Source organism: Xiphophorus maculatus, chromosome 11, assembly GCF_002775205.1.
Source record: "Xiphophorus maculatus strain JP 163 A chromosome 11, X_maculatus-5.0-male, whole genome shotgun sequence".
NCBI classification, from domain to species: Eukaryota; Metazoa; Chordata; class Actinopteri; order Cyprinodontiformes; family Poeciliidae; genus Xiphophorus; species Xiphophorus maculatus.
Genome location: NC_036453.1, coordinates 19931692 through 19944497, shown reverse-complemented (window position 1 = coordinate 19944497; position 12806 = coordinate 19931692). Strand labels below are relative to the sequence as shown.

Sequence of the window (12806 nt, the reverse complement as noted above, 5' to 3'; positions counted from 1 at the left end):
GATAGTATTCTCAATAAATTTGAATATTTTAAAAAAATGTTTCATTTATTAAATAGAAAAGTAAAACAGAAACAAATTAATTGCGGGTTGTTTTTCGTTAGTTTTGATTACGCTGGTTTACATTGGCCGGAAAACCTAAATTTAATTTCTCAGAAAATTAGAAGACCGACAAAATATATTTTATACAAATATGTCACTAAGACAATATGGAAGGTAAGTGGAAAGCCACTTAAGGTCATTGCTTAAAAAAAAAAAGAGAAGCTGGAAATGGAGGAAGAAAATTAATGGAAAAGTTGCACAACAGGAATAACCCGCATCCTTGAGAAGATTATTGATGCCAAGCCTTATCAAGAGATTTTATTAGCTCTGAATTGGTCTGGCTGGAATCGGACTTCAAGAACCATCATAGATGTAACCAGAACATGAGCTACTACTATTATATTCTTTGTATTAAACCAATAATGATCCAGAGACGATATCATAACCATCTATAGGCTAAAGAGGAGGGGGATGATCTGTTGTTTAGTTTTGCAACCTCCACTTTAAATAGTTAAGTAAGCAATTTTATCTTGAAATCAAGTTTCAAAGGGAACCTCAACCAGATATTCAGTGCATAAACTGTACAGTACATGATGCTTTTCAATGCATCTCAATGTTTTACTCTGTTAGCTGTAAACCTTAATCTTCAATGTTAGCAGAAATAATTGCTTGAAATATAACACAGTGATGGCTCTTTAACAGGAGTTTTGCTTTTTAAATAGAATGACTAAAAGTTACTTTTTATAGAAAAATTGGTTTCTTGAAGTACAGTATACCTTTAAATGTATGAATCCATTCTTATTTTAATAAGTGCATGTCCACATGGTGTCACTGTAACATCGGACAGTGTTGTTGGGAAGTTTACCTTCAAAAACCAAAGATAGTTAATTCATGTTTTTGGTCAAAATGCCACCAGCTTGAAAGTAGATATTGAGATCATGTGTATCTGGAAGTGCTAGGGTTGGTTGTGTCACAATCTGGGGGGGTTGGACCAGTGTGAAAAGGAGTTATAATCAATGCTGGTTTTATTTCTTTTAGTCAGTAAGATTCATTTTGGTATGATATAAGTAAATGGAGCTCAGTCAAAATGTAACATGATTTTCTGTTCTTGTAGGCCGTGAGGATTTTTCCTTTTAAGAATCACCTCTCTGATTAAAACACATTAAAAATTAATCCTCTAACCATTAATTGGCACACCAAGACATGAGCTTGTTTGTTAGAAAACTGTTTTAACTATCATCTCCTGCCTCTGTTTGTAATTTTCTTATCTTCCCAAGACACACTCCACCAACACGGCAGGCCTCTCCTCCTTCCCTGCCCCCAACCTCAGACCGGAGCTGTTGACCTCATAGCACACACACACCCACACACCCCCGCACACACGCAGCCATATGTTACGGCCAGGACGAACCTCCACGCTGTCATTAGGGGGATGGTGCCGGACACTGTGCTGAGGTTAAGCAGAGTGACTCATCCTCTCCTTGAGCATCACCAAACGATTTGCTCAAATTTGCAGGTATGTTGTTCCTTTCGATGCCGTGCTGGATGATTATGGGGATGGAAAACAACGGGGTTAAACTCCTGTAATCTCATTGCTGCTAAGCAGGTTGAGTGTTGCGATGATCTCAAACCGCACTGGCCTCACACTTAGGACGTACACAGAGGTCTTTATAAATAAACACACTGTCACACAGATGCACACACTCCCACTTTCACCTTTGCCCCTGCAGCTTTTGTGTCTTTATCTCTTGTGTGCAGAAACATCAGTTTTGGTGCATGTAGGTGGTCTTAACACTACAAGCCAGACCTTTCTGCAAAATTAATCAAACTCGGTTTAGAAAATTTATTTACACCCTTATAGATTTATGAATTTTTTTCACTTAAATTTTTTTTTTCATATTATTACATACATTTTAATGATACATATACAGTATATTTGACTGCTGTTTTGATGGTATTTTTCTCGAAAGCTGTTTCACACCACATGTTTTCCCACAAATCGAGATGGCTTTCGACTACCATTGGTGAGGGATTTTTTAGTTGTTTTTGCTTTGTTAAGATCCCAAAACTTTCCCATGGATGCCATTTTTTTGCTCAGTCATTTTCTGATGGTTGCATCATGAACCTTATGAGTGAAGAGAGGTCTGCTTGCCTTTGGATGTTTTGGTCTGCAGTGGATAATTGTTCTCACTGCGGTTTGTTGAAGCCTGACGCCTTAGAAACGTCTTTTTAACCACTTTCAGACTAACCGACTTCAAAAGACTTTATCTGTTCTTGAATGTCTTTAGATCAGGACATGATGTGACACTTTCTGAGATTTTTTAACCTATTTCATCTTGTTAGGTCCCATTTAGGAGATTCCTTGATTTTACTGTTCATGTCGAATGGCCTTAAGTAAATTTGAGCTAATCTCTCCAAAAAATGTTAGCAAATGTTACAAGATGCAATTCCTTTTTATAAAAGGGTTTGATTTGGATATGCATAACTTAGCAAATTTTTATTCCAGAAAATTTGCTAAGCCCTGTGGTTGGGTGACAGGGCAATCGTTCATCCAGCAGCCCGTTGTGTTTTTGAGTTAAAAAATGTTTAAAGTTGACAAGAAATTTTAAATATCACTTGATAATTATGTGTTGTTGAAAGACTGGAAGATTAATACATGAACACCAACTATAAAGTCTTAAAAATGCAAACATGAAAAAAAATTAAAGAAATAAGCAAAGCTTGGCCTGGTGGCCCGCCAGGCTTATAGTACACTTGGGAAAAACCCTGTATAACATTTTCCCCTTAAGAAGATCACCTTTGGCTCTAAGGTATTACCCTTTCTCAGAAATTGAGATACACTTAAACTTTCTTTGGCAACTCAGGAAGTGCAACCTGCCACATTAGAGGTTATCAACTTTATCTTTTACACGTCTGTCATTGTGTGATGCTAAGCAACAAAGCGTAACAGGCAAAAACAGCAAAAAATAATCTGCGGAGAAGATCATCAGGTCAGGGGAAAGGCAGCTAACCTCTCTGCAGACCCCGCACATCCTGGACACAGACTGTTTATATTTTGTTGTTCAGATCCAGAAACCACAGACAGGGCTTCTTCTCGCCATGCAGGTTTCTTGGTTGTTCAGGTTGCATTAATATGACCTTCTTTGGTAAAACACTGTATATACACACACTTACATAAAAATCTATTATTTCATATCATATTTTTGATGTTTAGATTCAAAATGTGGATCAATTTCCTTGTTTGTTTTGCACAAACGTAGCCAATATTGTTGATTCTGAAATGAAATTTTCATTTGAAAACTACATTTTTATGTTCACTCTGGTTTTCTTTGTCTTGTATGAAAATTTGTTTTACAATCTGAAACATTTTGGTGCAACAAAAGTGGAGAAAAAAATAAATCTGAAATACTTTTTCATAGCTCTGCATGTCATTGATACAAGCCTGGATATTCAGCTCTGCCTCCAAGTCCTAAGCAAGTCCTGTCAGAGTCAAACCGTGTTAGGATGAACTCAGAATCTAGTCACTCTAACTCTGTAATGTTCAGTAGTTCAGGCTAATAAAAAAAAGCAAACATTGGTTCTCTACTTTTGATTCTTGTTTCCTGAACAGAAATTAAAGACGGAGAACCAACCAACATTTAGCTTTTAGTTTAAAACTTTGATAAATTGTGTAGTACTTATTACTTAGACCAACATGTAGCTTTATGGTTTTAATATCGGAGCAAGACCTAGAGAAACTTCTGTTAGTTTATTACTTAGCAACCCAGAACAAGAATCAAACATGGAGAACCAACATTTAACTTTATTCAAATCTAGAAGTCAACCCAGAACAATTGGAACCAACATCTAGTTTTTTAACTCTTTACTCCAAAACAAACTTTAGATCCAGAGAAACCTCTACTAGTTTATAAATTATGGACTCCTTATTCTTATTAAACATGGGGAACCAAGATGTAGTTTTATACTTTAACTAATTCGTCTTTTTTTTTTTGGTTTTGTTTGTATTTCCTTCTGGTTCATGTAAGGCACTTTGAACTGCTTGTTGCTGAAAATGTGCTACATAAATAAAATTATCTTACTATGAGCAGCTATCTTTTTTCCAGTGTGCTTTTATGTTTATGTTTTGTGGAGTCCTTTAGAAATACATTCCTCATCACCCAACTTGGTTTTTATTCCCAAATTGTCTTAGGGGACCGCATAGCATTTTTTAAAAAGTTCTCCACAAATGGGAGTAAATGAGCAGAAGTAGTTATTTCAACATATTGCGTCAGCATCCAACATCCCACCACGTTTCTTTTTGTCATCTTGTGTTGTTGTTTAAGCCTATTGAGCATGTGCTTCTGCAAATGTTTAAAGTGACCCTCTTTGCACGTCGGTGTCGGCCCTCCTCTCTGCCGCTGCGGTCTGTCCGTCTCTCCGACAAGGAGGAGGGTAGGAGGGAGAGAAAAAGGGAGGGAGTCGGAGAAAGAGGGGGACGGCTTTTCTGTGATGTGAATGGAGCAAAGCGAGAAGGGAGAGAAAGAGGGAGGGAGGGAGAGAGGGCAGCACAAATCAACCTGCCTCTTCTTGACTTCAGCAAACAGCACAGAGGAGCTCGCCTGTAGGCGCGGGGATCGGGAAGTGTGTGTGTGTGTGTGTGCTGCGAGCTATTTCGCGATTCTTCTTTCTTTTTTTTTTTCCTTTTTGGTTTAGAGGAAGGGAGGACAGCCCTGGGGAGGAACCGCGGCGGCAGGAGGAACGAGCTGCCTCACCGTGGAGATAGATAGCAGAAAAATGCTGTCATGGGGAGAGAAGGAGAGCGAGTCGGCAGAGAGGAACAGGATGGAACAAGGCAGGGTCGAGCAGGACTGAAATGTGGAGGTAAGCCTCGTCTTTCTGCGCTCCCGGCCCGCCTGCGTCCTCTTTGTGCTGATAATGAATCTGGACGGATGGGACCGTGTTTCCTCTGTATCGGCACGCGTGTGCTCTTTCAGGCTCCCCATCCATTCAGAGACAATGTAGGGGATACGAAATAACGAGCAGGCATCCTCCCCCCTCTGCCTCATGCCCTTTGTGTTTCTGTCACCTCCCTGGAAATCACGTTCTCCTCAGTTAGAAATGCATCAAACCTTAAAAATTCACTCACGACATTGGACATTTGAAAGCACCTCACAACCTTTGTCGCATTTCATCCCAGGCCTGCCCTCCTCTCCTCCTATTCCGACACTAATACACCCCCCCTCTACCTCCTCCTTTATCATCTACCCCTTCACACTCACAAACACACACATTCTATCCTGTCTCCCTCCATTGTGTGCCCTCCAACGAGGCGATTGTCTTAAAAACCAGTGTTATGACATTGTCAAGAAGGCGCTGCGAAACCTTGAGCGCTTCTGGCTGCAGGACTCAGAGATGAGGGGCAAGGTGGAGGGAGCAGGGGGAGGATGGATGGATGGATTGGGGGTGGGGGGACACTTAGAAAATGAAAGATGCAGGGATAACAAAGAGAGCATCCATATGTTTCATGTTTTCAAATCCTGCTCCGTCAGTCTGGAATGATTTGCAGAGACGATGATGGAAGGGAGACGCGCAACCTGGACCAGGGTGTTGTTTTCAAGGTGGCAGAGAAAATGAGGGATGCAGGAGTCAGGCTCTTCATCCTTGACTGGTTTAAACATGGGACTGTGCGTCAGGGATACGGGGTCCTTACAGAGGCTGCAAAAAGAAAAGCTGAGCGGCAGGAAGGCAGGCAGCGGCGGCTTATGTAAGCCAGTGCACTCAAAGGATGGGCCATTTCATTTACATTGAGCATCATGACTCCTTGTCCAGGCTGGTGTTCGCTGTGGTTGGTGTCAACATGTTGAGGGATGAAATGCAGCTTGAGCTGACAGGACGGGAAGGGTTTGTTCTTTCTTTTTACCAGGGTCGACTTTAACTTGAAAAATCCACCTTGTTGTTCTCCTCCTGCAGATGCTCACCCTAACAAATATTTCAGCATCAAGTGCATGATGGTGCTCGAACAACACAGACTGACCTTTAAATTTAGCTGCTGATGACATTTATATTTCTGCCCTCCTCTTTACATCAGACCTAAAAACAGTGAAATTTCCCGGCCTTGTAAATATATTCATACTTCTGAATTTGTTTCACGATTTGCTGCATTACAGCTACAGATTTTGATGTGTTTTACTGGGATTGTATGACAAACAGCACTGTACAGTCCATCATTCAGAAATAAATCAGCTTCGTCAAGTGTTGGTTCATTAGAGAATCAGCCAACAAACCCAGAAGGACCAGAGATTTAAGGTCTTCTGTATCTCTGGAGAAATTGTTGACAGGATAATAATTGCTTGTGTTCCTCACAAATCTGCCCCCCTCTATAAAAGTGGGGCACGTAGGAAACCTTTTTAAGTCAAATTTGCAGTTTCCCACTGCACATATTTCTAAAAACCATGTATCTTTTTTTTCTTCCGGTTTTGTTGCTCTATAAAATAAAATATGTCAAATTTTCTGGTGACAAATTCAAAAGTTCACAGGGCTGAATACTTTTGTAAGGCTGTGTTTCACTCACCAAACAGATTTAAGTTATAAAACCGTTTTAATTGTTTTAGATCTACATAGCATAGAACCAAATGTAATCTAAATGAGTAAATTACCAAAAATAACTGAAGCCTTTTGTTTGATTTCTAAGTTATAATTTATTTTTGGTTCCTACCATTTTACATTTAAACGACTAAATTTTGCTTGCAGTTCTCCCCGGGAAAGAGGTTTTAAAAGTCACACTAATGGAAATGTACTCCACTTATTATAGTGTGGCAATTAGATTAAATTGGTTTTCATTATTTTTTGTAATCTAATCACCTCAACCAATTATTTTAGCCTGTGCTTTGAGAGTGAAAGCACTTTGTGTTGGTGGGAAGGGCAGGTGAGAGTTTTCGAGAATAAAAATGCAAATAACCGTTTGATTTGAAATGATAAAACAATTAATTATTTGTAGATTTTTTTTCTGTTCCTTTTTTGTCTCTTGAATGGAGTGAAAAGTAGTTCTGCTCTTACATATCGCCTTTTGTCTATTCTCTTTCTATGATCTCAATTCTGATAGACATTTAATGATTCAAACATTGCATTATTATTATGTTAAATTCTTAATAATTCGACAGTGCAGCCTGAACACTTAGTTTAGTTTGTCAGAGTATAAAATAACTGATTCTGTCTCTTCCAGATTCAGTAATTATTTTCATCTAACTTCTGAGCCAAAGAAGAAAAAGCTACATCTGAAAATCATTGTGCATTTCTACTGCTATCCTTGCATTTAAAGGATAAATTAGCAGCCAGGAGCTTTTTGTTCAATGCAGTTAATTAATTATTTGTGAGCAAGTGAGAAAATCTCCATAAATACTGCAGTTTTTTTGCTGTAGAGTCTGTGGGTGTGTGTTGGCTTTTACAAAGTAAGGAAAGAGAATGGTGGATGTAGGTAAATAACTATTGCTGCTCATCAATCTGGGAAAAACCACAGAAGGTCATTTTAAGATTTTCATTCAGCTGCAAAGAAAATATGAAACATAAGTGTGAAATTTTAAGCTTTTTGCGTGGATAGGAGTGGATGTCCCTCCAAATTCTCAGAGAAATTACAATCCCATATTCACACAGACCTAAATCAACACGTTACGTAGTAATATTCACGCCCCAGTGGAATTTCCACAGAACAGGCATGAAAACACGACATTATCTTGAGTCTTGAATGCTTGAGTAGAAGTTGGTTGAACTATCAGACTTTAAGCTTCTTTTTCCTGGGATAAATTAGGCTGAAAAAATGGAGCTAAATCATGACAATAACTGGCCAGTATAAGGAGGGACGATTGGAAAGAACATCTAACAAATATGATTTGTTTGAAAGGATTTCCAAGAGAAAGTTACTTCTTTCTGAGAAGAATATGACAGTATAAAACCAAACTACCAATCAGCAGAAAAATCAGGCAGCTCTTAAAAATGGTGATGGAGAGTTGATGATTTGGTCTTTTCGATTGACCTTTCAACTCCTGAATCAAGTGTGAATTCCCCTGAATCCGTTTAGATGTGTTGAGTTTTTTCCTCACAAATGTCAGTGGTGTGTGGGGATGTACTTGTTTTTTCACGTACTTTTCCATTTGTGTTTCATCTTCCAGATATACCGTACATGTTGCATCTGTTGGCCGAGGTTTTATACAGTCAATATGAGATTTAAATGAAAGTAAATACTATTTTTACCAGAGCAAAATTACAATTTTTTTGCTAGTCAGTCTTTATTTCTGAAGCACTTTTCCCCAGAGAGATTTCAGAGTAAAACATAAAGTGTTGAAATGGCAATAGCAAACAAAGAAATACCTTTATCTGTGATGGGGGAAGCCTGACGATTTGATAAAAGTGGAGAATAAAAGGCAAACAAAACATGCAAAACTAAAAAAAGTAGAAATTTAAAAAAATGTATGATATCTAAAGCTTGGTAAAAAGAAGTAAACCCATTAAAAGGGGGAAAATGAGATTACATTAACACATAAATATCAAGTAACATAAATAACTGGAGTTAAAAAAGGATAATATATCAGACTTAAATCAATAAAAAGAACCATAATGAGTGGGTGTTTGCTGGTATCTGGGATATTTTGCTGTGGGTCAAAAACAAAATCTACCAGCCAAATTTCTGCATTTTTTTTGCTTTCCAGGCTTCTACAACCTACACAGTTGTCTGCTTTCAGTTTGTGCTGCACAAGATTATCATGTAGGATTTAAATATCGGGACGTTACTAGGCAGATTTTGCTCTGGGCTGAGTCAGCATTATATCATCCGTGTTTTTTTTAGGAGTTTTTTTTGTGTGACTACGCCCTGCCAGGCTCCCTGTAGGGGCTCACAGTGAGGAAGGCAGCTTGACAAGCTGAGCCTCCCCCTCATCGGATGGCAGGATGCCTCCGATACGAGCTGCTGGGTGAATCCTCTCAGCCTGTTCTCTAGGCTCTTACCTGGCCTCAATGCGCCACTGGTCCTTTGGTAATCGGTTTTTTCCTCCTAAATAACATGTAGCGGAAAGAAACATTAAGTGTAGGTGAAGGCGCCGTGATGTTCAGGGTCACCTGGAGATTAAGAGATTGAGAAGTATGATAAATATCTACTCAGCTGCGGCCATTTTATTATTTGTGGAGGCCTGTGCTTTTCAAAATAACCATCTTGATGCTTTTTCTATTAAAATGTCTCTTATGGATTTTACAAGCCTCATTGTCTGCGCAAGACAAAATGTTTAGACTTTTCTAACTTACACATTGGAGGAACAGCCACTGACTTAACACTGGAAAAATAATCTGTCAACCATTTTAGTCTGGTTCAGGAATGAGAAGACAAACTGGTCAATCGTGTTTGATTTGCATAATTATTGTTGTTAAAACTGCAATAGGTAAGTTTTATTAAAAAAAATCTACAGTATATTTTGCATATTTGTTAAAGGTGTCACTATGTTGCAATAGCTCCTCTGCCTCTTCCCTGTGGTCCTGCTGCCATCTGCAGAAATACACCGCTCGGTCAGAAACAACCAATCACAGCCAGGAGGAGTGTCTTAGCGCTGTCAATCATGCTCGTTTAATGTTGTGCTAATCGTGTAAAAACAACTTAACATTACAGAAAAACAGTTTATAGATGTCCATGCTAACTAGCTTGAGCATTCAGGCTCAATTGTGTGAAAGGAGCTGTACCAGCACAGAGCAAGCACATACACAATCTTAATGGACAGCGCTGAGACCCTCCTCCTGGTTCTGATTGGTTGTTTCTGACTGAGCGATGGCAGTAGAGCCACAGGGAGATGGGAGAGAAACAATTTTTTTTTTTATTTCACAGATTATTTGCCTCATACTTTTACAACATGTTGACAGTTTTAACAAAAAATGTAAAATCATATATTCTTTTAAATAATAATAATACTGCACCTTTAAATGACCCTTTATAACTATTTCAGTTATTAAGATACAGACTCTTGCAAAAGTCTTTATAGCCCTTATACCTTTTGACATTTTGTCACATCACAACCACAAGCTTCAATATATTTGTTTGTAATCTAAAGCAGAAAAAAAACAATACATGGTTTTCACCAAATCAGCAAATACATATCTGGAATCTTTCATCTTCTGTTAGTAATTTATGTCACTGCCCTTCTACTGTCAAATATTTTAAACATAATCAAGGAATGTAAAACCTTTTTAAGTCACTTTAGTTGCTGTTTACATAGTTCAGTTTTTAGAGACAAACCCTGACGTAATAAAATATTGGGTTTTTTTATTTTTATGTAAGAATCTGATGCAAACCAAATATATTCACGCTGTCCCTACGTCCCTCTCAGCAGTGTCATACACACGTTAAGCCATTTCGTGGTGCAGTGGCTCTTTGTCATTGTTCTCGCCGTTATTACTGAAGAAGTGCACTCAGGGGCATTGAGAGCTACTGAAAGCAAACCGGGACCAGCCATTCATCCAGGCGCCACGTCACTCTATCATAATACGTGGTCGATGAAGATTGAAAAAAGGCAGAAGGCATGCCATTCCGATCGCAGTTTAAAAATACTCTCACAGAGCTTGCTATTCTGGGAGCAATGTGCGAAATATGAACGATCGTCACTGCGTTTGTTTCACGTCGAACGGCCCCTTCTCACGAGCGTGGAGGAGGAAGTTGCTCTCTCAGACTGTTTCATTTGCACGTAAAAAGGCGTTTCTAATAAAGAAGTGAGAGCGGTTTCAGACTGTACGCGTTCTGTCCTATGTCCTATTACGAAGGCCAAGCGGTGACCACACTCAGCACACTGACAGAGATGTAAGCTTGGTGACATACAGGGGGAAGAGGGACTGTTTTGGTTTCTTGTTTTTGCTTCTGAATTTCAGCTCTGTTTCACTTCCCCTTTTTTTCAGTCATTTTCATTAACACAGAACTAATAAGTGAACTAAACATACAGACAGGTTTGAGCCATGCATACAGGTACTATTGCTTCCTTCTTTTTCTATTCGTGTGCAGATACCTCAGACTGACACAGATGTGAAAACCACAGATGTGCAGAACATGTTCCTTGTATGCACATGTTCCATCACAGCAAAGCTGCAAAAAGTCAGCCGCCATTTGCGTCACCAGTTAACAGATCGGTGCTTTTTTTTTGTCTAGGTCAAAAGGTGCAGTAATGCTGATACAATTGACACAAGGCTAGGAGAAGTGAGCTGCAGCAGCATGTGTTTGTCACATTAACTCATATAAACAGTTTAGATTTGGGATTTTTCCTCAGATGCAGGTGAGTAATTTTTTATTTGTTTTGCTAGTTCTGCAAATTGTTTCCAAGCTTGCTTGATTTTTGATGGCTTCTCTAAGGTTTTTTTTAAAAAAACCTCCATAGCTCAAACGCCCAATCATAATTCCTCTTGTAAAACATTTAAAGTTGTATAGTTAGAAGAAAAGCTGTTATTTCCTCTCCTCGCTGTAAAAGCAGAAAGAATAACCTAGAGTGATGCCAGTGCCACCAAATCCAGCAGGACACATCAATCTGTTTCTCCAAATAATGAGAGCCATTATTTGGAGAAGCAAATAAACACTGAGCTTATAATGGACATGGATGGAACCAATGTAGCTTGTAAGTTAAATGGCAGCCATTACGGAGCGACCCCTCTTAGCTGATACCTTTACTCATAATCAACACTCATTTAAAGGAAGCAACGACGGTTTTTAGTTCGGCTTGCTGGTAAACAAAGAACATAAGCGACAAATGGAGATGTGTTGGCCGTGCAGCTGTCCCGCGTACGCTCGGCTGCATTTCAGTGCTCGACAGAGACTTTGAGGAAGCGGAGGAGGTCAGCCTCTCTTCCTCTGAAAGCAGACAAGGTGGATTCAAAACGCTTCAGTGTGCTGTTTAGGCAATATTGAGCAATCTCTTTTGGGTTCGCACAGATGATGATGGAGCAACAGTGAGGCATTGAGCCCAACATAATAGCTACAGTCATGAAGCTCGAGGGTCACAAACGCCCGCCAACACACACATGCATGCAGAGAGTGGCCGCAGCAGGACAGCTGCTCTTCCTGCCTCTGTGGGGACAGTGAGCCACAGATACGAGGCTCGGACGAATCACCAAACTCACACAGAAACACTTTTCAGCTACGCTCCAGCCCTCAATCTCTCCGCCTGCTCAGCCGCGCTCATGATCTACCCACAAGGTGTATTTTCAGATACACAGGAAGTAGCAGCAAGTAACATGTCAGACAATAGTTTGAGTTTGGTGCCTTCTGAACGGCACGCACGGTAGGTCAGGACTAGCTCAGAAATAACCACTAATGGTTTGAAGAGGAAGTTGCATTTTAATAAATACAATGCTATTCCCTAAAGGCTTTCTAAACTTTCCACTCAGACTGAACTATTTGCTTGTTCTTTGATGCTAAACAGTTTAATGTAGGACAGATTAGGTGCAGCATGAACAGATTTTCAATTGAATTTAGGTCTAGACTTTGACTAGGCCAGTCTAGCACGTTAATGTCCAGGTTTTTTTTTGCAGCTTCTAACAAGATTGACATCCCCAAAACAATGCTGCAACTACCAAGGCTTCACTGTCAGTCAGGATGGTATGTTCAGGGTTATGAACAGTGTTCGTTTTCTGTTTTGCATAGAGGTCGAAAGGTTGCGTTTTGGTCTAATTTGCCTATTATTCAGATGTTATCTTTCCTCGTATTTCTCAATTGTGCTCTGTTCTGTGTATGTAAAATCCCGATAAAACTAATTGAGGATTGTTGCTGTTATTTC

General features: G+C 39.4%; 1 protein-coding gene across 4 annotated transcripts in view; it reads left to right on the top strand.

The window, feature by feature from the left end:
• Nucleotides 1–1426: 1426 nt before the first annotated feature.
• LOC102228716 (signal-induced proliferation-associated protein 1-like) overlaps nucleotides 1427–12806 on the top strand; it is a 53632-nt gene continuing 42252 nt past the window's right edge. The window contains exons 1-2 of one of the 4 annotated variants that reach the window (XM_023341775.1): nucleotides 1427–1555; nucleotides 4732–4899. The gene's annotated coding sequence lies outside the window, so the exon portion shown is untranslated. Of the gene's footprint in view, nucleotides 1556–4590; nucleotides 4900–11208; nucleotides 11313–12806 lie in introns of those variants that run through there. The other 3 variants (XM_023341774.1, XM_005802901.2, XM_023341776.1) reach the window with 3 other exon arrangements.